At 47.5% G+C, this 25,563-nt stretch overlaps 1 pseudogene; it reads left to right on the forward strand.

Annotated features, from left to right (window-relative positions):
* Positions 1-25,563, forward strand: part of LOC123122770 (uncharacterized) — an 81,358-nt pseudogene that overhangs the window by 13,409 nt on the left and 42,386 nt on the right.

A 25,563-nucleotide genomic window follows, 5' to 3' on the forward strand; every position in this document is an offset into this window, starting at 1 on the left:
CTATGGTTGTCTGGACAGTCACCAGATCTATTTTCACAGTACTCTGTTTAGGAATGATTTATAGGTTTGTTTTGAGTGCCTCTCAAAGCACGCTTTCTCCAAGCAGACCGTGAACAAGGTTCATATATATTTTCAGAATGAAAAAAAATGGCAATTCAGGCTGTTGCTGGTAGTCAGCGACTTCCATCTACATATTTGGAGTAAATAGCATAAAACTACCACTTCTCGTCCTATAGTTCCAAAAAACTACCACAAATTTGTTTGTGACTGATAACTACCAGAATCGGCGTCGGCTGTTTCAAAAAACCTAAAACATCCGTGGCTAAGGAATTAAACCGGTTTATGACAGGTCGGGCCCGCACCTAAACGAACCGTTTGTTTGACCGTTCGTTTGACTGTTAACTGACGTGGCATAAAATCAATCAGGTCCCTGCCAAAAAAATGAAAAGCAATCGGGTCCCTCCAGCCAGCTCCCAGCCGCCGTCCACCTCGCCTCCTTTCCCACCCCACTGGAGCTCCGCCTCCACCTAGCGGCCGCCACGCTGCCACCGGCGAGCTCACCTCCAGAGGGCATGAAGGCAGGGGCTGCCGGCAGCGGCCCGTGCCCCCTTGCCCCGGCGCGGCTCGCGGTGGCCCCTCAGCACCTCCCGATGGCGCGCGGCAGCGCGGCGACCGTGCCGAAGCCCCATGGAGGGGCGCACCGCCCACCTCCGATGCCCGCCGCCGCACAGAGGTCGGCCACCTCCGCTGCCCGCCTCGACAGAGAGGCCGACCACCTCCACTAGCCGCCTCCGCGACGAAGAGGCCGACCACATCCAAGGAGTCGGCGGCTGCTCCAGCGGCTCGCCCGAGGCACAGCCGGGCACGGGAGCGGCCGGAGGGAGCGCGTCGCCGGCCCTGCAGCACGGCCGAGCAGCCCGACGAGGTCGCCGTGTGCAGCCTGACGAGGTCGCCACGTGCGGGCGTGCAAGCTGCAGGACGACCTCCCCAGGGACCCGATTGCTTTTTTAAAATTATTCCAGAGATCCGATTGCTTTTTTACAAAACTTACGTGTAGGACCCACATGTAAGTTAGCGGTCAAACGAACGGTCAAACAAACGGTTCGTTTAGGTGCGGGCCCGACCTGTCATAAACCGGTTTAATTCCTTAGCCACGGATGTTTTGGGTTTTTTGAAACAGCCGACGCCGATTCTGGTAGTTATCAGTCACAAACAAATTTGTGGTAGTTTTTTGAAACCATAGAACGAAAAGTGGTAGTTTTATGCTATTTACTCACATATTTGCTCCACGCAGAGATCTTTTCGTAGATTGTTGTCTGGTTGGTTCCTCGCTTGGGCGTCGTGGCAGTGAGGTGCCTGCTCTTGGGCACCGGAGCATGGACGTGGGTGGCCACCGTCTTCTCGCATGGATATGCATCTCTGCATCTAGACCGACACCAAAGGCTTTGCCACCATGAGACTACTTATCCAGTGTTTAAGAATGGAGCCGGAATTTTTAAATGGGGGCCAATGGAACATGTAAAAATTCAGGGGGACATGCATAGGAATTTAGGGATTAAAGTCATTAACTTCACATACTACTTAGGGGTCGTTTAAGATATATTTTTCATCATGAGGGAGCCATGACCCTAGCTCGCCCTTTGCTGGCTCCATCATTGCCAGTGTTAGATTGAAGCGATTGTCTAGATCTTAGTCAATCTACACAAATTCGTTCGTAAAACTCTCAAGATGTGCTCACCGTGTGGTATAAAAAGGTGTTCATCTAGTATTATTTAAAATAAACTACAGTGTTTGTTTCCATAGTTCAGAAAAAATATAACTTGCATGCATCGCACCATTGAGATCAACGGGTTTTGGTGTCCACTTAAATTAAACTGATTGTTAGTCGATTGAGAAGTAGCATTTTCTTTAACAAAGATCGGGAATTAGCAAATCCTGAGATTAAATTTCTGAGCCCCGGAATATTTGGTTGTCTAAATTCCCATATAGACAATGGTCTAAAATATTTCCATCTTATAAATTTTCCATCCTTTTTCTATATTTTAAAAATATCTTAGAACTACCAAGCCAACTGCCATTTGCGAGAACTACATTCGGTTAGCAATTTCACCTATGTACAAAACTCAACGATCAACAAAACAACAATTTCACATAATCACATTTACACATATAATTCAACGCATTTCCGTCACTAAATCTCCTTGATCACTCTCTTCATCTCTTCCACCAAGTTCCTCTCCAACCTGTACTCCTGCTCCATAAGCTCCGCCAGTGATCATCCGATCCCATCTGTATAAAATTGAGTTTAGTCTGTGTTAAACGACGAAGGCAACAAGCAACAACAACATGATTAAGTACAATCACAAGAGAGCAAATCTAGTAGCAAGCGTCATTCTCCATTTCACAGTCCAGTTTTCGTGAAAAATATCTAGCAATCCTAACCCACTTTTATCGTGTTCTCTCTTCTGTCAAACCGCTACTGATTTGACATGTAGCAAGAAGAGCATGTGAGGTTAGAAGTTGAGAATATAGTCTGACACGGAAAGCTTAGCCCATGCTTCGAAATCGTTCTTCTCTCTATTTAGCATTCACAAAAAGACATCATTTTGATATCACATTTGTTCTTAATTATAAGATATTTTGAATATTTCAATATGAATTTTACAGACTGAAATTAGTAAACAAATGCAAAAAGATGCATCTATATACTCCTTCTCTTCTCCACTCAGCCGTCGGCCTCCTTCTGTGCTCTACCCAACCGACAGCCACCTCCTCCTTCTCTTCACCCAGCCACCACCGCTCCCCTCCTCCCCACAGCAGGCGACGACGGTCCACATCTACTCTCCCCCACATCATATCGCTACTCTCTTGCAGATATCGCGCTAGACAGAGGCGACCCCCTCCCCAGAGCACCAGCGGCTCACCAACCCTTCCTTCCCCAGGCGTCGGCAAATGACGCCCGGTGGCTGAAGAATGAAGACGCTTTTTTTTCCACATCGCGCCCGCTATCAACTACCGTCTGGATATCTTTAGAGCATCTCCAACCGCGCCCCCAACAGCCCCCCAGGCTTTTTTTGCCGCCGGCGCCCAAATACGGCCCAGTCGCGCCCCAGGAGCTCGTTTTTCGTCGGTTTGGGCCAAAACTGGCGCCGACGGACCTAGGCCGAAACTGGCAACGGCGGACCCAGGCTGAACCGGCGCGCTGGGGGCGCCCTCGACACCCCTCCCCGCGCTCCCTCCGCCTAGTCCAGCCGAAGACCGAGCCGGGGCTGCTCCCCGTGAAGCCGGAGCACGCAGAGATGGCCGCCGCCGACGAGACCGCCCTCAAGTGGGCGAAGGCGGACTACGTCCGCGAGCAGGTGGCGCGCCAGCAACGGGCGTACGTGGAGATTAAGGCCCGGTGCTGCGGATGCGAGGAGGGCGGCGTCGTCGTCTTCGACAGCGACGACGAGGACGAGCCGGAACCGTCCAACCCCCCGCGCGTCGGCGACCCTGGTCAGGGGTGCAGTAGGGACGGTGGCGGCTCCGGTGGGGCGCGCGACGACGACGACGAGAATGACGGCATCGGTGACTACACCCGTTTCTACAGGCTCCTCGGCATGTAGAAGGCGGGCGGCAGCCGTGGCGTAGTAGGGCTAGGCGTAGTTTGTATGTTTCTCTGTTTTTATACAAATTTCAATGAGAAATCATCAAGTTTGTGCCAGATTCGTATCGGATCGCCGAGTTTGCGTGATTTTGACGGCGACGACTGGGAACGCAATCGCCCCCACGCGACAAGCAAACGTCGGTTCGGACCCAGACGGCTTTTTTGGCGTCTTGAGGGGCCGAACGGTTGGAGATGCTCTTAGCCCAAGAAAGGCCCACCTCACCAAAGCAGAATGGAAGAAAAGAGACCAGACAGGGCGGACAGCCACGCGGTTCGCTTGCCTAAAATAAAACCGGGTTCGCTTCTATTTTCGCAGGCGAAAAAAAGTGAGCTTCTCGCGGCGGCGAGTTAATTGCACGTTGGTACCACACTTGCGCACCTACTCACGAGTCAGTACCACTACTCAAAAGTTTTGCAATTCAGTACCAACTCAGGGCCTAAGTGGTGCATAACGGGCTAAGGAGCGTATAAACGCGTATTGACCACGTATCCGACAGGTCGGGCCCACATGTCAGGTGACACGCTGGCTGAATCGGCGCGTGCCGATGTGCTGACTAGGATGAGTCCGACCTAACGGTCTAGGTCGAACCGAGCCGCCGGTTCGAACCCTAACTCTCGTTCCCCTCTCCCTCTCCTCCCCGTGCTCCTCTCTGGCAATGGCGACGGCGAATCCGGGCGGCGGCGGTAGGCGGCGGCTCGAGCAGCGGTGGCGGTGTGGGCGGGTACGGAGATCTTCCTAGCCTTGGGGCCGATGCGCACCCAGGATTGGCCGAGGGCGACGACAACAGTTCGTCGTACTACTCGAGCGGCAAGGAAGAAATGGAGGAGGCCGCGCTGACCATGGAGCAGCGCCTGCGGATGGCAGAGATCTGGGTCACCAACCCTTTCACGAGCCATCACTGGACCCATGGATGTGGTGGAGTGCTGTAAGTCCTCCTCCCTCTCCTCTGTTCTTTCTTCCAATTTGGGGGCTAGGTTTAGTGTTACTGAAAATGTCCAAATTTGCTACCACTTGTAGTGTGGATGATGCTATCTGGGATGTTAGGATTCACTTTGATGCCCTACATAATTTGGATAGGAAGATATGCAGTTCTGATGTCACTTTTCTGAATTTGTATGCACTATTGCATACACAAGGATTTACATTCTTTGATGAATTGTATCACATGGAGAACACATGCATAGGAGAGCAGAGAGAGCATGGCCTAGACTTGATTGACACAAACATTAAATTGCAGCAAGTTAAGAAGCAGCATGAGCATACTTTAGTTCTAAATCTGTTAGTTAGAGCAACAACCACTGACAATGCTACAAGTCAGAGAAATGCTAAACTACAAACCATTATTTATGCACCACCAGTTGTGTATGATCTCAGTGAGCCAGATGTGCTTGCTGTTGATGAGCAAGGGGTTGATTTTCATAGTCAGTGCAGCAGCAGTACCAATGTTGAAGCTAGTGGTTTTTGCACACAAGAGAGCAAAAACCTAGGTAAACAAAAGCTGAAATCTGTGATGGAGGATGAAGTTTTGTTGGAGGAGGGATATTACAGTAGTGATAATTCAGAAGGGGCATATGACAGTGACAACTACATGGAGAGGTACAGGATTTCTCAAGACACAGAGATAATAGATGGAAAGAGACAAGTAGATGAGGAACAACTAGCAGATGATGAAGATGAATATTCAGATGATGAGTCAGAAGAGGAGGAACAACTGCATTATGAGAGTGACACTGAGGTGGAGGATCTGTTTGAGATGGATGAGAGGGAGGAGGAAGAGAGGGAGGAGAGTGTGAATGTGGAGGTAGCTCAAAAGTTGCAGGTAGAACCTACAAAGAAGAGGCAGAAGCTGCCAATTAGGAGGTGCCCCACCACTAGAAGACATTCTAGTGTTTTAAAGGAGGTGAAGCCAGATTTCACTCCATCAGATGAAGAAGAAACTAGTTGGCTGTTGGATAGTGAAGATGATGGGCATGAGCCACTGCAATTTGTCCTAAAGAAAAGCAAGAAGAGTAGGGCACAGAAAAGAAAACCTAGGATATGGTTCAATGACAAAATGGAGCACCCACACCAGTAATTATGTAAGTACATGTGCTTCACAAATCAGCAGCAATTCAGAGATGCTCTATTGAGCTTGCACATTTCACAGTCAAGAGATTTCAGATATCATACAAACTCTGACCAAAGGATCATTGCATGTTGCAAAAATGAGCACTGTCAGTTCTACATTGTTGCTGTTGTGATCAAAGGTGAAAAGACTTTTGCTATAAAAAATGAACTTGGAGCACACTTGCCCTACCACTACAGAGTCATCAAGAGTTAGTGCAAAGTGGCTTGCAAAGACATATGAGTCATTGTTCAGGTCTGATCCAACCACTAGCATACAAACTCTGATTGATGCCTGCCAGGAGAAGTATGGTGTTGAGGTTCCTAAGCACATGGCCTATAGGGCCAAAAACCTAGTTGTGGAAGTTGTCTTAGGAGAGCACAAGAAGCAGTATCCCAGGCTAAGGGACTATGCAGCAACCATCATGTAGACAAACCTTGGAAGTAGGGTTGTAGTTACAACTCTAGTTCCTAAAGCAACAAAAAAATACCACATCCAGGGCCAAGGTTTCATGCAATGTTTTTCTGCTTAAACGGAGCAAGGGAGGGATTTCTCAATGGATGCAGACCTTTCATTGGTTAGTTAGTTATTTCTTTGCTTTATTTACTATAACATTTTTGCTTTAGTTTCATTGCTATGTACATGATTACACCTTTGCTTTAGTTTCATTGCTATGTACATGATTACACCTTTGCTTTAGTTTATTTTCTATGTACTAACTTAATTGGTTCTTTCTTTTTGCAAAACAGGTGTTGATGGATGCTTTATTAAGCTGACCACAGGTGCACAGATCCTTGCTGCCACTGGCAGAGATGGCAATAAAAACATTTTTCCAATTGCATTTGCCATTGTTGGTCAAGAGCTAGGATACAACAAATTGGTGTTGGTTTCTGCACCAACTGAAGATATGTCTAGGAGGAGAAGTTGGCCAATTTGGTCCTTATACTATCATGTCAGATAGACAGAAGGTAAGTACATAGTTTGCTATGTGATTTCAGTAGCATAGTTTGCTGTCTATCTTCAACTATATCTGTAGTCAGTAGCTTAGTCTGCTGTGTAATTTCAACAAGGGCTACTCAATGCAGTGAATAGAGTATTTCCAAACTGCCACCAGAGATATTGTCTTAGACACTTGTACGCAAATTTCCAGAATGCTGATTTTAGGGGGGGAGATCTAAAGAAATGCATGGATAATGCTAGTTATGCTTACAATGAACATAAGTTTAATATTGCTATGAATGATTTGAGAAATGAGTGTGAGGATGCCTGGATCTGGCTTAATGGAATTTGTGACGCCCGGATAATTAGACTACAGTAATTCCCTACTATTGATGCCACGTCACCTCTGACACTGTAGTTAATCCCGCGTTAGTTCAAAAACCAATTCAAATTCAACATTGAATAAAAGGCAAACAACAAAAGTTTTCAAACTTTAAAACTAAAATGTTCGGGTTGTGCCAAATAATACGTAGATAATTATGGTGGAGAACCACACTTTTATAAAATGTTCAAATATTCAAATGGTAATAAAACAGTAGCAAAACTATTATTTAAATACTTTAAATACTCAACAATTACAAAATATTTTATTTTAGGTGCCAAGTTAATTGTGGCAGTGGACTAATTAGTAATACTAATTTAGGTGCTCATTTGGCATTTTACAAAACTAAAATAAAATGTAACTAAAATAAAACAGAAAAGAAACACAAAAAATGAAAAGAAACCCCCGGCCAATTGGGCTTTGGCCCACCAGGCCGCAACCCACCGGGCCGCCAGGCCGGCCCACCCTGCCGCGCACCTCCCCCCACTCCCCCTTATCCACTCCCTCCCCCAAACCCTAACCTACCCCACGCACCCGATCCCTCCCACTTTCCTTGGCGCCCCCCCTCTCCCTGGTCTGGACGCGCCGCCCCCGATCCTGTCGTCATCGCCGACGGCCGGCGCCGCCTCGCCGAGCCAGACGCCGCCCGGTGCCGCCCCGCGCCCCTGACGCCGGCGCTCGTCCCCGGCGCCACCCCGACGCCCCACCTCGTCGCTCGCTGGACTGCCCCGCCCCGCCTCTCCATCGCCGGCCGACCCCGGACCTCACCGCCGTCCGCCTCGTCCTCCTCCCCGTCGGCGCCATCGCGCCTCGCCGCCAAACTCCCCTGCAACGGGGGTGAGAACCCCATTCCCCCTGCTTCCCTTTCCCCGCCGTCCCGCACATCCACCGTCGTGCTCGGCCATCGCCAACCTCGCAGCCCGCGCGCCTCGCTCCCTACGGCCTCGCCCGCGGTTGCTGCCGCCGCGCTCAGCACGCCGGCCACCCCTGTCCCCTGCCCCGCCCGCTGTTTCGCACCTCCCCTGCCGATGCTCGCCCATGCGCAGGGCTGCTGCTGTGCCTGGCCGTCGTGCGTCGCCGCGCCCCTGTGCACTCCGCCGGCGCCGCCGCGTCCCTTCCCTGCTCGCGCCACGCCCGTGTTCGCCCTGCCCAGCGCTCGCTGGCCGCCGGTCACCTGCCAACCACGCTCCGGCCACGACCTCGCCCACAGTCGTGTGTGCGTGAGCGTGTGTTTGGCTGGTTGTGCCCCTGACCACCAGGGGCTGTTAAGAACGAAAAAAGAAATGAACGAATTTAAATGTTAAATAAAATAATTAGTATGCTAATTAATTACTTAATTAGTTAATTAGCATAATATAACTCAATGACAGATGGGCCCCGCTGTTAATTAAGCAAGATTTTCTAAACTACTAAAGTTAGAGTCAATGACATGCGGACCCACTTCTACTATTCACTGGTTGACTAGTCTCTGTTGACTTGGTCAACTGGGCCCTCTGGCCCATCTGTCAGCCGCATGTGCATAGTGGTGGGTGCACTTCTGTGTACTCGTAGCATTTGCTGATTATTTTCATAGTAATAATCATAGTATTAGAAAATCAATTAAAACTTTGAAAAATTAATATAAAATAAACCATAGCTCGGATTAAAATACTTTGTACATGAAAGTTGCTCAGAACGATGAGACGAATCCGAATACGCAGTCTGTTCGTCTGCCACACATCCCTAGCATAGCAAACCCGTAACTTTCCCCCTCCGGTTCATTTGTTCGAAAACGCAAAACACCGGGGATACTTTCCCGGATGTTTCACCCCTTCGCCAGTATCACCTATCCCTACGTTAGGTCACCCCTAGCACAACGTATCGCCGCGTCTTGCTTTCTGTTACATTTGATTGCTCTGTTATTTATTGTGTTCCCCCTCCGTTACTTCTTTCCGGTAGACTCCGAGACCGCTGCCGCTATTCGTGTGTTCGACTACATGGAAGACGACCCCTCCTTCTTGTCTGAGCAACCAGGCAAGCCCCCCCCTTGATCATCAGATATCGCCTATTCTTCTCTATACTTCTTGCATTAGAGTAGTGTAGCATGTTACTGGTTTCGGTTAATCCTATTCTGATGCATAGCCTATCATTGTTGCTACAGTTGTTACCCTTACCTGCTATCCTACTACTTAGTATAGGATGCTAGTGTTCCATCAGTGGCCCTACACTCTTGTCCGTCTGCCATGCTATACTACCGGGCCGTGATCACTTCGGGAGGTGATCACGGGTATATACTATATACTTTATATACATGACACATGTGGTGACTAAAGTCGGGTCGGCTCGTTGAGTACCCGCAAGTGATTCTGATGAGGGGGCTGAAAGGACAGGTGGCTCCACCCCGGTAGAGGTGGGCCTGGGTTCCTGACGGCCCCCGACTGTTACTTTGTGGCGGAGCGACAGGGCAGGTTGAGACCGCCTAGGTGAGAGGTGGGCCTGGCCCTGGACGGCGTCCGCGGTTACTTCAAAATAACACGCTTAACGAGTTCTTGGTATTTGATCTGAGTCTGGCCATTTGGTCTATACGCACTAACCATCTACGCGGGAGTAGTTATGGGTATCCCGGCGTCGTGGTATCAGCCGAAGCCTTCGTGACGTCAGCGACTGAGTGGCGCGCGCCGGATTGGACTGGAACGCCACTAGGCTAGGTCTGCTTCCGGCCGCGTACGCAACATGCAGGTGTGCAATGGGCGATGGGCCCAGACCCCTGCGCATAGGAGTTAGACCGGCGTGCTGACCTCTCTGTTGTGCTTAGGTGGGGCTGCGACGTGTTGATCTTACGAGGCCGGGCATGACCCAGAAAAGTGTGTCCGGCCAAATGGGATCGAGCGTGTTGGGTTATGTGGTGCACCCCTGCAGGGAAGTTTATCTATTCGAATAGCCGTGTCCCTCGGTAAAAGGACGACCCGGAGTTGTACCTTGACCTTATGACAACTAGAACTGGATACTTAATAAAACACACCCTTCCAAGTGCCAGATACAACCCGGTGATCGCTCTCTAACAGGGCGACGAGGAGGGGATCGCCGGGTAGGATTATGCTATACGATGCTACTTGGAGGACTTCAATCTACTCTCTTCTACATGCTGCAAGATGGAGGCTGGCCAGAAGCGTAGTCTTCGACAGTACTAGCTATCCCCCCTTATTCTGGCATTCTGCAGTTCAGTCCACCGATATGGTCCTTTACACATATACCCTTGCATATGTAGTGTAGCTCCTTGCTTGCGAGTACTTTGGATGAGTACTCACGGTTGCCTTTCTCCCTCTTTTTCCCCCCTTCCTTTCTACCTGGTTGTCGCAACCAGATGCTGGAGCCCAGGAGCCAGACGCCACCGTCGACGACGACTCCTACGACACTGGACGAGCCTACTACTACGTGCAGGCCGCTGACGACGACCAGGAGTAGTTAGGAGGATCCCAGGCAGGAGGCCGGCGCCTCGTTCGATCTGTATCCCAGGTTGTGCTAGCCTTCTTAAGGCAAACTTGTTTAACTTATGTCTGTACTCAGATATTGTTGCTTCCGCTGACTCGTCTGTGATCGAGCACTTGTATTCGAGCCCTCGAGGCCCCTGGCTTGTATTATGATGCTTGTATGACTTATTTATGTTTTAGAGTTGTGTTGTGATATCTTCCCGTGAGTCCCTGATCTTGATCGTACACATTTGCGTGCATGATTAGTGTACGGTCAAATCGGGGGCGTCACAAGTTGGTATCAGAGCCGACTGCCTGTAGGAATCCCCCTTCCACACTCCTTGGCCGAAGTCGAGTCTAGACATTTCAAAAACTTTTACTAACATGGCTGTGTGTCTTACGGGCCCACGTCGCCATTGGGTGGTATTAGGATCTTTTACTCCTTGCCTATACTCTGGGACTCTGATCTCTCTTCTATTCGGGTTAAATGATTTTACTAAATCTAACATTAGGATCTCGTTATCACTTTCACCCGGAGAGCCCCTTATTACTGATGATCGTCTGTTGCACGTGAAGACCCTGAAGATACTCTCCGCTGATAACCCGAGAACTTGTGTTCATCGCTTTTGCAATTCCCTTTCATCGATAAACTCCTATGGATAACCACGTATACTCGCCATTCATACAATGTTTCCCAGATGATCTTGTTATTACAAGATACCCCGAAATTCTCTCTGTTGTTCCGAGAATCCTTTGAGCTTACTACCTTGCTGTTCATTGTCACCTGAATACCCCTACGGATAATCCTCACACTTACCGAGTATCCGCTCATCCCCATTTGATTCAAGTATTTCACAAAAGTGTTCAAAATATCATTCGATCTTCCAAAAATCTTCAGGAGCCTGTTGCTCTTGAAATTCTTGCTTACTAGCATTATGGTTAATCCCATAAGTCTATAATCTTATTGGCATCTTTTGTCATTATCATTTTGAGTCCGTTGATTCAATTTGTTGCGAATGCTCGCAATCCTCAATCATATCCTAGAATTCATCCTTCCGGCTCAGACGTCATTTTAAACGTGAGCTGGATCTCGACCTATCAAATTGCCATCGATTGTACCCCTAAGCCTACTCAACTTATCCATCCTTGATCAGAGCGTTGCTTCTGACCCCCTGATTTGGAAATCATAATTCTTTTGCATTTGAACTTTGAGTTAGTTAGTTGTTTCTATAATCAGATCTCCTTGCATTCTTCTTCCTCTGGTTGAGTACCGATGCTCACATCAAATCCCTTGTGGACCATCGGTTCCTTTGTTGGATTTTATCCGACAGTGTCCTTCCTATTGAATAACCTTGTGAGCCTTTCCATGGGTATATAATGCCTTTGGTAAATTGTATCCTCTGTTTTCTCAACCATGCTCTGTTTTCGAGCTGGTGGTATTTACTATTGAAGCTGGTGGTATATGTTTCCACGATACCCTGACGGGTTGAACCTATGCCTTCCTTAATATGTGTGAACTCAGAAGTTTTCACGAGTCATACTCATCTGGTATTTCACCAGGTAAAACTTTCAACACTAATGCCTTTACCAAAGCGAGGAGTGAATGGAAGGTTATACATTGAAGAAGTGGGAGTCGACCTTGAACCTTGCGTTCATGCCCATGGACATGATGTATAACTTATCATGGAAGCTGCTTGTAAAAATAATTACCCCCCTTGTTATAAGTTCATCTTGTATCCGTGGTTCGATCATTTATGATCGTGGTTTCTGACCATGTTCTCCTTTAAATACCATTTCTCGTGCAAGTTTAAGCACTTGTCTTCTGCAGAGTAATACCCCAGTCCAACCTCTACTTTGATTTGTCGTCGAGTATTACCCCCCTGGTATCTCAAGATTATCACGGAACTGCATAACTTCTTATGAGTCCTTCATCAAGTGCTACATTCTCACCGATTCCAATTTTTCACGGGCTTCAAGTTTTAAAACACTCAAAACCACCGATAACTGAATCGAGTCCGCACTGCGATTAAACAACTCTTAGTAATCTTCTTTACTTATGAGTTTGTACCCGATCACATCATTCCTAGCCCAATTGGCTACATCATTATCGTGCCGATTTTAACTGTGCTACCTGGTCTTTATTCCCGGAGCACCACTTTCGACGATGAGCTAAGCTTACGTCGATTTTCCTCGTCATATCATTTCGCCTTGAACAGCAAGCTTGATTTCGAGTTTGTGTCGTACCCCTGGTTCCAATAACTTTTCGCTTCATCGTTCCTTTGACTTGATGTCATCGCCGATCGATTACCTCTTCATAAATTCTCGCTACAAATGTGTCGTGAACATCATCAACATTCTGAGCTCTTCCAAGATATCTATCGAATTCTGGATGAGAAATACCATCCTTGCCCTCGATGATTTGTTTTATCATCGACCATTTTATTGCCTTCCATTCAACACAAACTTGTTCGTGTTTTGTGTTGTACCTTGATTTCCTTGCTATCTAGCTTATGATATGTTCTACCTTGGAGTATTACCATCTTTTATGTCAAGAATGTCGTAAGAATTTCACCACCTCGTATGACATCTTGGTACAGTGATACTTCTCCCCATCACCATTCTTTCTTGGTCCCCGTGTTGTTTCTAAAAGGAATACCGACAAATGGTCTGTGATGTGTAAATTCTAAACTTCTAGCAACCCTATTGCTTTGAAGTTATTGGTCTATAGTTTCATTCTACGTCTATGGCTTAATGAATCATCTTTCGAACATTGATTATGCTACCTAGCCCATATTTCGGGTGCACATTTCAACCAATGTTTAACTGTGTATGTTTTCCTCGAGCATACATCATTAAGTCATTCGATCTAGCTAATGTTATCTCCTTGTTCACATAGTGGGGGGAAATCCATCTTTTGGAAATCTCAATGGATTGTCGCTGAGTCAATCAGTCACCTCCTCACCTCTCCTTGATGTAATGATGAACCCTTGTTCGGAACTCGCTTCCATAGTTCATCTCCCGAGAATCTTCGATGTCGTTTCGACAATTTGTGTTGCACCTTTCTTCTCAGGCATCCTGAGTCTGAGTTATCCTGACACCAATCAAATCTGAATCTCGGTCAGATATGATGGTTGGAACATATTTCCAAGAGTTATAACATTGGCCTATTTATGACCCGGTAAGGTGATGACATGCCGAACACACCTGGCCGGAGGACCTATTGTTATAAGCTTTCCTTTCAGCAAGGTTATCTATTCTTCCATGAGGAAATTGTAAGACTTATTCTATAAGTTGTTCCTGATGGATCCTTTTTGTTTCCAAATTCTGATCTTCACCTGTTGACCATGTCAATGCTATCTCAAAGCATGTCTATGGTACTCCGATTTTCAACAGGAACATTTGAAGCCCAATGCTAAATGTTTCCTGCTCAATTATCCAAACACCGTTGTATGGGTAATGTCATGAAATTTTCTCTCCCGTACCTAAAGAGTTTTCTACATTATATCATGTCATGGATATCATGCTCTGGTTGTCCTTGGGAAGGATATACCCTTGAAATATGTGTTTAAACACATTTTCCTTTCCATTCTTCTGTTTAATCTGATAATCATATTTTCCTTTCCATTGTTTGGGTTAACCTTTCTGGTGATCTATATGGTCTAAGCAGTAATATTCTCCCGCTTATGTAAACACCTCGGTGTACAACTCTGACAGTAAGACCCTGTTGCTTTTGTTGATGACATTCCGGTAACCACCGATGGATGAGAACCTTGCCTATTGGTCCGCCTCGTTCAACGAGTAGGAAAATGGTTCTCTTTGTCCCTCGCCCTTGGTACCAACGTTGTTGCCAACATAACTGATAGGCTACCCTCTGACATATCTTGCTACCATGACCGTGTAAGATGCCAACGCCCTTTCTACTTTAAACCCACATGGTGGGCCCATAACCCACAGTTCCACAGGATCGAAACCTGACTCTCCTGTACACCCCTGTTGCCAAAGCTATTCATTTTGCTTGACTTCGTAAGTAATTCACGGGTCACCTTCCTAGTGCTCAATTTTGGTATCAGACACAATACTTATTCCCGTTGCTCAGAACCCTTCAGGCATCAAACGATTGCCTGCCCGCTCGAAACTTCCCCACGATACCTCCTTACTTTGCTCTCGATATTGTCTTAAATTTCCATTCGAGAGTTACTTTCCGCCACCTTCCCCGATGTTATCAACCAGATAGTCAACCGTTCAGAGGCATATTATTCCGAAGTTACCCCTTGTCCTTCGTAAGTACGATGGAGTTCCCGAAGGAAGGATGCCAGCTTCATCATGATGACCTGAAGCAGGAAAATGAAGACATCAACGTAATGGATCAACCGCTTCGAGAAGAGCAACCAAGATCGAGAACGCTCGTTAGAATTTCATGACCAAATCCCTTTCCCGTCACTTCCCCTCTTAAATCTCGGGACGAGATTTCTTGTAGTGGAGGAGAATTGTGACGCCCGGATAATTAGACTACAGTAATTCCCTACTATTGAAGCCACGTCACCTCTGACACTGTAGTTAATCCCGCGTTAGTCCAAAAACCAATTCAAATTCAAAATTGAATAAAAGGCAAACAACAACAGTTTTCAAACTTTAAAACTAAAATGTTCGGGTTGTGCCAAATAATGCGTAGATAATTATGGTGGAGAACCACACTTTTATAAAATGTTCAAATATTCAAATGGTAATAAAACGGTAGCAAAACTACTATTTAAATACTTTAAATACTCAACAATTACAAAATATTTTATTTTAGGTGCCAAGTTAATTGTGGCAGTGGACTAATTAGTAATACTAATTTAGGTGCTCATTTGGCATTTTACAAAACTAAAATAAAATGTAACTAAAATAAAACAGAAAAGAAACACAAAAAAATGAAAAGAAAACCCCCGGCCAATTGGGCTTTGGCCCACCAGGCCGCAACCCACCGGGCCGCCAGGCCGGCCCACCCTGCCGCGCACCTCCCCCACTCCCCCTTATCCACTCCCTCCCCCAAACCCTAACCTACCCCACGCACCCGATCCCCCCCACTTTCCTTGGCGCCCCCCCTCTCCCCGATCTGGACGCGCCGCCCCCGATCCCGTCGTCATCGCCGACGGCCGGCGCTGCCTCGCCGAGCCTGACGCCGCCCGGTGCCGCCCCGCGCCCCTGACGCCGGCGCTCGTCCCCGGCACCACCCCGACGCCCCACCTCGTCGCTCGCTGGACTGCCCCGCCCCGCCTCTCCATCGCCGGCCGACCCCGGACCTCACCGCCGTCCGCCTCGTCCTCCTCCCCGTCGGCGCCATCGCGCCTCGCTGCCAAACTCCCCTGCAACGGGGGTGAGAACCCCATTCCCCCTGCTTCCCTTTCCCCGCTGTCCCGCACATCCACCGCCGTGCTCGGCCATCGCCAACCTCGCAGCCCGCGCGCCTCGCTCCCTACGGCCTCGCCCGCGGTTGCTGCTGCCGCGCTCAGCACGCCGGCCACCCCTGTCCCCTGCCCCGCCCGCCGTTTCGCTCCTCCCCTGCCGATGCTCGCCCGTGCGCAGGGCTGCTGCTGTGCCTGGCCGTCGTGCGTCGTCGCGCCCCTGTGCACTCCGCCGGCGCCGCCGCGTCCCTTCCCCGCTCGCGCCACGCCCGTGTTCGCCCTGCCCAGCGCTCGCTGACCGCCGATCACCTGCCAACCACGCTCCGGCCACGGCCTCGCCCACAGTCGTGTGTGCGTGAGCGTGTGTTTGGCCGGTTGTGCCCCTGACCACCAGGGGCTGTTAAGAACGAAAAAAGAAATGAACGAATTTAAATGTTAAATAAAATAATTAGTATGCTAATTAATTAATTCATTAGTTAATTAGGTAATTAGCATAATATAACTCAATGACAGATGGGCCCCGCTGTTAATTAAGCAAGATTTTCTAAACTACTAAAGTTAGAGTCAATGACATGCGGACCCACTTCTACTATTCACTGGTTGACTAGTCTCTGTTGACTTGGTCAACTGGGCCCTCTGGCCCATCTGTCAGCCGCATGTGCATAGTGGTGGGTGCACTTCTGTGTACTCGTAGCATTTGCTGATTATTTTCATAGTAATAATCATAGTATTAGAAAATCAATTAAAACTTTGAAAAATTAATATAAAATAAACCATAGCTCGGATTAAAATACTTTGTACATGAAAGTTGCTCAGAACGATGAGACGAATCCGAATACGCAGTCTGTTCGTCTGCCACACATCCCTAGCATAGCAAACCCGCAACTTTCCCCCTCCGGTTCATTTGTTCGAAAACGCAAAACACCGGGGATACTTTCCCGGATGTTTCACCCCTTCGCCAGTATCACCTATCCCTACGTTAGGTCACCCCTAGCACAACGTATCGCCGCGTCTTGCTTTCTGTTACATTTGATTGCTCTGTTATTTATTGTGTTCCCCCTCCGTTACTTCTTTCCGGTAGACTCCGAGACCGCTGCCGCTATTCGTGTGTTCGACTACATGGAAGACGACCCCTCCTTCTTGTCTGAGCAACCAGGCAAGCCCCCCCCTTGATCATCAGATATCGCCTATTCTTCTCTATACTTCTTGCATTAGAGTAGTGTAGCATGTTACTGGTTTCGGTTAATCCTATTCTGATGCATAGCCTATCATTGTTGCTACAGTTGTTACCCTTACCTGCTATCCTACTACTTAGTATAGGATGCTAGTGTTCCATCAGTGGCCCTACACTCTTGTCCGTCTGCCATGCTATACTACCGGGCCGTGATCACTTCGGGAGGTGATCACGGGTATATACTATATACTTTATATACATGACACATGTGGTGACTAAAGTCGGGTCGGCTCGTTGAGTACCCGCAAGTGATTCTGATGAGGGGGCTGAAAGGACAGGTGGCTCCACCCCGGTAGAGGTGGGCCTGGGTTCCTGACGGCCCCCGACTGTTACTTTGTGGCGGAGCGACAGGGCAGGTTGAGACCGCCTAGGTGAGAGGTGGGCCTGGCCCTGGACGGCGTCCGCGGTTACTTCAAAATAACACGCTTAACGAGTTCTTGGTATTTGATCTGAGTCTGGCCATTTGGTCTATACGCACTAACCATCTACGCGGGAGTAGTTATGGGTATCCCGGCGTCGTGGTATCAGCCGAAGCCTTCGTGACGTCAGCGACTGAGTGGCGCGCGCCGGATTGGACTGGAACGCCACTAGGCTAGGTCTGCTTCCGGCCGCGTACGCAACGTGCAGGTGTGCAATGGGCGATGGGCCCAGACCCCTGCGCATAGGAGTTAGACCGGCGTGCTGACCTCTCTGTTGTGCTTAGGTGGGGCTGCGACGTGTTGATCTTACGAGGCCGGGCATGACCCAGAAAAGTGTGTCCGGCCAAATGGGATCGAGCGTGTTGGGTTATGTGGTGCACCCCTGCAGGGAAGTTTATCTATTCGAATAGCCGTGTCCCTCGGTAAAAGGACGACCCGGAGTTGTACCTTGACCTTATGACAACTAGAACTGGATACTTAATAAAACACACCCTTCCAAGTGCCAGATACAACCCGGTGATCGCTCTCTAACAGGGCGACGAGGAGGGGATCGCCGGGTAGGATTATGCTATGCGATGCTACTTGGAGGACTTCCATCTACTCTCTTCTACATGCTGCAAGATGGAGGTGGCCAGAAGCGTAGTCTTCGACAGGACTAGCTATCCCCCTCTTATTCTGGCATTCTGCAGTTCAGTCCACTGATATGGTCCTTTACACATATACCCATGCATATGTAGTGTAGCTCCTTGCTTGCGAGTACTTTGGATGAGTACTCACGGTTGCCTTTCTCCCTCTTTTTCCCCCTTCCTTTCTACCTGGTTGTCGCAACCAGATGCTGGAGCCCAGGAGCCAGACGCCACCGTCGACGACGACTCCTACGACACTGGACGAGCCTACTACTACGTGCAGGCCGCTGACGACGACCAGGAGTAGTTAGGAGGATCCCAGGCAGGAGGCCGGCGCCTCGTTCGATCTGTATCCCAGGTTGTGCTAGCCTTCTTAAGGCAAACTTGTTTAACTTATGTCTGTACTCAGATATTGTTGCTTCCGCTGACTCGTCTGTGATCGAGCACTTGTATTCGAGCCCTCGAGGCCCCTGGCTTGTATTATGATGCTTGTATGACTTATTTATGTTTTAGAGTTGTGTTGTGATATCTTCCCGTGAGTCCCTGATCTTGATCGTACACATTTGCGTGCATGATTAGTGTACGGTCAAATCGGGGGCGTCACAAGTTGGTATCAGAGCCGACTGCCTGTAGGAATCCCCCTTCCACACTCCTTGGCCGAAGTCGAGTCTAGACATTTCAAAAACTTTTACTAACATGGCTGTGTGTCTTACGGGCCCACGTCGCCATTGGGTGGTATTAGGATCTTTTACTCCTTGCCTATACTCTGGGACTCTGATCTCTCTTCTATTCGGGTTAAATGATTTTACTAAATCTAACATTAGGATCTCGTTATCACTTTCACCCGGAGAGCCCCTTATTATTGATGATCGTCTGTTGCACGTGAAGACCCTGAAGATACTCTCCGCTGATAACCCGAGAACTTGTGTTCATCGTTTTTGCAATTCCCTTTCATCGATAAACTCGTATGGATAACCACGTATACTCGCCATTCATACAATGTTTCCCAGATGATCTTGTTATTACAAGATACCCCGAAATTCTCTCTGTTGTTCCGAGAATCCTTTGAGCTTACTACCTTGCTGTTCATTGTCACCTGAATACCCCTACGGATAATCCTCGCACTTACCGAGTATCCGCTCATCCCCAGTTGATTCAAGTATTTCACATTTGCGTGCATGATTAGAGTTGTGTGACTTATTTATGTTTTAGAGTTGTGTTGTGATATCTTCCCGTGAGTCCCTGATCTTGATCGTACACATTTGCGTGCATGATTAGTGTACGGTCAAATCGGGGGCGTCACAGAATTCCTAAGAAAACATGGGCTAGGCATGCTCTTGACACTAACTGCAAGACAGATTTTGTTGTTAACAACCTATCTGAGGTGTTCAACAAGTATATCCTTGATTTTAGGAAAAAACCTATTAGTACTATGGTTGATGGTATTAAGGACAAGCAAATGGTGAGGTGGCATAGGAATAGAGAGAGAGGAAAGGCAGCTTTCTGGGAGATCACACCACATTATGCTGAGAAGCTAGAGCTGGAAAAGGAGAGGGCCAGATACTGCAAACCCATTCAAGCTGGTGTTAATTTATGGCAAGTGACCAGTGGGCAGCAAACACACCCTGTGAACTTGGATAATTATACATGTGGTTGCAGAAAATGGGACCTGAGTGGCATACCATGCAACCATGCAATTTCAGCAATTAACAAGGCCAAAAGGTTTCCAGAGGACTTTGTTTGTAAATTCTTCAAAAAAACCATTTTATCTGGCAGCATATGAACCTATGATCTTTCATGTTCCTGGTGAACATGACTGGATAAGGACACCTGGACCAGATATAGAGCCACCAGAATTTCATGTTAGGAGAGGAAGAAAGAAAGAGAAGAGGATCAAGGGCAAGTTTGAAGTGCCAAAGCCAAAGGACAGCAGTAGAATGGCCACAATAACATGCTCTAACTGTGGTCTCCAAGGCCATAGATACACCAACTACATGAAACAATTGAAACCAGATTTGGCTATGAGGAAAAACAAGCATGTGGTAATACCAATCTCACTGCTTTTGTATTAGTTGACTAGTGCATTTGTTAATATTTTTATGTTGACTACTAATACCAATCTCACTTCTTTTTGCAAGACACATGCAAGATCACAGCAGCAACCTACACCTGCAAGATCACAACCCCCACCTGCAAGATCACAGCAGCAGCCTCCAACTGCAAGATCACAGCCTCCACCTGCGAGATCTGGTGCAAGGTCTGGTGCAAGATCTGGTGCAAGGTCACAGCCATCGACTAGTGGTGCAAGGCAATTCACTGCCCCAAGATATGCAACTCCTTCTACATCTTCTGAACCAAGAAGTCAAACTGGTTGGATGACCTGGTTTTCTGCTAGTGGTAACAAATGAGTGTCATGAGTTGTTGTTTCTCAAACAATGTACTGATCAATGTTTTGTGTCCTGAACCATGGTTGGATGCTTAGGTTTGACTGTACTGAACCAACAAGTCAAACTGGTTGGATGATTATGTTTGAGTGTACTGAATTGCTATCAACTATCTTACCTGAGTTAATTTTTAATGTTATTGGCAATGTTAAGGTTTGATGATGAGATTTGATGATTAGTTTTGTTGGCCTTGTCAATGTTTGATGATGAGATTTGATGATTAGTGTTATTGGCAATGTTAAGGTTTGATGATGAGATTTGATAATTAGTTTTTTTGGCAATGTTAAGGTTTGATGATGAGATTTGATGATTACTTTTGTTGGCAATGTTAAGGTTTGATGATGAGATTTGATAATTACTATGGTTTAGGGGGTTCTCGACGTCGACGGAGCCTAAATGAGTAACCACTATGGCTTAGAGGGTTCTCGACGTCGATGGAGCCTAAATGAGTAACCACTATGGTTTAGGGGTTCTCGACATCGACAGACCCTAAATGACTAACCACTATGGTTTAGGGGTTCTCGACGTCGACGGAACCTAAATGACTAACCACTATGGTTTAGGGGTTCTCGACTTCGATGGAGCCTAAATGACTAACCACTATGGCTTAGAGGGTTCTCGACATCGACGGAGCCTAAATGAGTAACCACTATGATTTAGGGGTTCTCGATGTCGACGGAGCCTAAATGAGTAACCACTATGGTTTAGGGGGTTCTCAACGTCGACGGAGCCTAAATGAGTAACCACTATGGCTTAGAGGGTTCTCGACGTCGACGGAGCCTAAATGAGTAACCAATATGGATTAGGGGTTCTCAATGTCGACGGACCCTAAATGAGTAACCAATATTGTTTAGGGGTTCTCGACGTCGACAGACCATAAATGACTAACCACTATGGTTTAGAGTTTCTCGACGCCGACGGACCCTAAATGAGTAACCACTATGGTTTAGGGGTTCTCTACATCGACAGACCCTAAATTACTAACCACTATGGTTTAGGGGGTTCTCGACGTCACGGACCCTAAATGACTAACCACTATGGCTTAGAGGGTTCTCGACGTCGACGGAGCCTAAATGAGTAACCACTATGGTTTAGGAGTTCTCGATGTCGACGGAGCCTAAATGAGTAACCAATATTGTTTAGGGGTTCTCGATGTCGATGGACCCTAAATGACTAACCACTATGGTTTAGGGGTTCTCGACGTCGACGGGCCCTAAATGACTAACCACTATGGTTTAGGGGGTTCTCGACGTCACGGACCCTAAATGACTAACCACTATGGCTTAGAGGGTTCTCGATGTCGATGGAGCCTAAATGAGTAACCACTATGGTTTAGGGGTTCTCGACGCGAACGGACCCTAAATGACTAACCACTATGGTTTAGGGGTTCTCGACGTCGACGGACCCTAAATGACTAACCACTATGGTTTAAGGGGTTCTCGACGTCGACGGAGCCTAAATGAGTAACCACTATGGCTTAGAGGGTTCTCGACGTCGACGGAGCCTAAATGAGTAACCATTATGGTTTAGGGGTTCTCGATGTCGATGGGGCCTAAATGAGTAACCACTATGGTTTAGGGGGTTCTCGACATCGACGGAGCCTAAATGAGTAACCACTATGGCTTAGAGGGTTCTCGATGTTGACGGAGCCTAAATGAGTAACCACTATGCTTTAGGGGTTCTCGATGTCGACGGAGCCTAAATGAGTAACCAATATTGTTTAGGGGTTCTCGACGTCGACGGACTCTAAATGACTAACCACTATGGTTTAGGGGTTCTCGACGTCGACGGACCCTAAATGACTAGCCACTATGGTTTAGGGGGTTCTCGACGTCGACGGACCCTAAATGACTAACCACACTATGGCTTAGAGGGTTCTCGACGTCGACGGAGCCTAAATGAGTAACCACTATGGTTTAGGGGTTCTCGACGTCGACGGACCCTAAATGACTAACCACTATGGTTTAGGGGGTTCTCGACGTCGACGGACCCTAAATGACTAACCACTATGGCTTAGAGGGTTCTCGACGTCGACGGACCCTAAATGACTAACCACTATCGCTTAGAGGGTTCTCGACATCGACGGACCCTAAATGAGTAGAGTAACCACTATGACAGCAACTATGACAACAACTTAAATCATGTAACATATCAACCAACTATGACAAGCAACTCAAATCATAAAGGATAGCTTGATGCAACATAATTAATATATTCTTACACAACATACTAGAGTTCAACTTAGGTCACAACTTAAAGCAACAACATAGTTCCAACTTAGTTCACAACTACACATCCATAGTACATAACTTAGTTCACAACAACACCATACTTCACAAAAGGTCAGCAAAGCAAGCATTCTTCTTCTTCATGTTGATCTGGATCTTGCTCTTGCTCTTCCTTTTCATCTACATCTTCATTCTGACAAGATGTCCAGGATCCCCTTCAATTTCTGCTTGTTCTTCTCCTCTGACTTCAAAAGTTCAGCAATCTGAATCTTTAGCTGATCCCTCCTTGTTGTGAGCTTGTCATGCTCCTTCTTGAGATCACCCATGTGAATGAGCAGCTGGGTGTTCTCCTGGGTGAGCTTTTCCTCAGATTTTTTGAGTTCATCAACCTGGAATTGCAGGTTCCTGGTGGATGTACTAAGCACTTCCTTCTCTTTTAGATGATTGAACTTCAGGTTCTGGATGACAGTGGCTTGAGATTTTGTCAGGTTCATCAGTACTTTATACTTCTCCTCCAGCTTGAAGATCTCTGCATCTTTCTTCCCCATCTCTGTCTTCATGTCAGATACAACTGACTCAGAAACATGCACACTCTGCATCTTAGCCTGCAAATAGCTGAAATCTACCATCCTATCCTCTTGAGCATTGAACAGTTGGTGCACATCTTCAGCCAATTTGTCATAGTTGACCTCTAGATTATTATTTTCTTCTATCAAATGGTGAATAGTGAGTGAACTCTCCAGGTTATCCTTCCTCCTATCACTCTTGCTATCATGATACATTTCCCATAGCTTCAACAAGGCATTCTGCAATGTAGGAGGCCACTCTGGGTCAACCCAGAGAACAATACCACAGTTGTCATCTTCCTGCAATATAAACAAACATAGCATGTGCAAAATCAATCTCCTAGGCAAATTATTTAAGCAATAAACTTTGAGCAACTAGCTTTAAATAATAACTGAACTTTGAGCATCTAACTTTAAACAATGAAATACAAATCAAATCAACTTTAAGCATTTGCCACTGAATTAAATAATGAACTTTAAGCATCTTTGAGCAACAACTTTAATAATCTAGCCAATTAAAGAATGAACCTCTGACATAAACACTCACTGAATTTTGAGCATCTGACATTGAATCTCTCTGACATTAAACAATCAAACAATTGGCAAATTGAGTACTCTTGTGAACTAAACAATGATCATCTGCACTGCAAACTAAGCTGTTGACCAATTATAAAATTACTGGCCAAATTAAATATACATGGAAAGCATCAACACATTTTCTAATCCAATGGTTAGCATCAGTAGTATTAAATGGCTACAAAATGACCATCACAGCTACCCAATTAAACAAGAGTACTCATTAAACAATGTGCATCAGCACATGGCTAGATTAAAGAACATGAATTCTATGCACTGGACAATTCTATGCACATGGCTAGATTAAACAATACAATTAACACAGAGATTTGTACAGAACAAAACTACTACACAAACGATACTGCATGCACGATTCATGGCCGATTGGCAATCAGATGGATGCGCTGCACTTCATTCAGTGATTGGATGGCTGGATGTGAAGCATCGTCCATGGATCGTGAGAAAAACATCATGTGCATAGCATCATTCTGTACAGAATCTTACATTCTTAGGACAGACTAAGAACCTCATGCCCGTGTTAAATGCTTCAAATGCTACACGCCTCTCAGCCACCACACCATGCTGATAGCAAAGAACGATGGGTGATGTCTCAATGCCACTGTAGTCTTGGTCTTCAATGCTAGCAGGGATCTACAGGAGCAAAAGGAAAAGACAATCCCCAAATCAAATCAAATCCCCAAATCAGATAACCTAACCCCAACCCTAGCTCTACAACTCACCCGGTAATGCATGGCTTCGTCGTCGGGGAGGTTCATGTATTGCACGCTCGAGTCCTGGCTGCTCTCGTCTTCCATGGCGTGACGGCGAGCCGGTTGAGGTGGCGGCGGCGAATCGGAGAGAGGAGGGAGAGAGGAGGGAGAGCGAGAGTGAGGTCGAGCGAGAGTGAGGACCGACCGACGACCGAGCCGATCCAGCACGCTTAGACCCACCGCACTAGCCTCGTCCTAGGCAGTGCATCGGGCACGCGCCGATTGGCCACCGTGTCACCTGACAGGTGGGCCCGGTCTGTCAGATACATGGTCAATACATACTTATACGGCTGTCAGTCCATTTTGTAACAGTTAGGCCGAATAGTGGTACTGAACTGCGACATGCACGAGTAATGGTACTGACTCATGAGTAGGTGCGCAAGTGTGATACCAACATGCAATTAACTCCGCGGCGGCGGCGGAGGAGGAGGAGGCTCGTGCTCCAGCTTCCAGGTCAGTGATTCGCCTGAGATGGCCGGAGAGGGCGGAAGCGGCAGCAATGACCCGCTGGAGGGCGTCCGCGCCATCGTGCTGAAGCCGTCCGAGTCCCTCGACGAGTCGCGGTTCACCAAAATCACCAGCGCCGACTTCAACGACGCCGGCCTCGGCCTTGACGGGCTTTTTGGGTCGCTCGCCTCCTCGGGGTTCCAGGCGTCCAACCTCGGCGACGCCATCGACGTCGTCAATCAGATGGTACGGCACACCCGCCCGCTTCTCCCTTTCTCCCTCAGCTGCGAGCTTGGCCTTTCCTTTTCAGCATGGGATTAGTTCCCAGAACTAGGTGAAGCAGAT

Source organism: Triticum aestivum, chromosome 5D, assembly GCF_018294505.1.
Source record: "Triticum aestivum cultivar Chinese Spring chromosome 5D, IWGSC CS RefSeq v2.1, whole genome shotgun sequence".
In the NCBI taxonomy this organism is placed as follows: Eukaryota; Viridiplantae; Streptophyta; class Magnoliopsida; order Poales; family Poaceae; genus Triticum; species Triticum aestivum.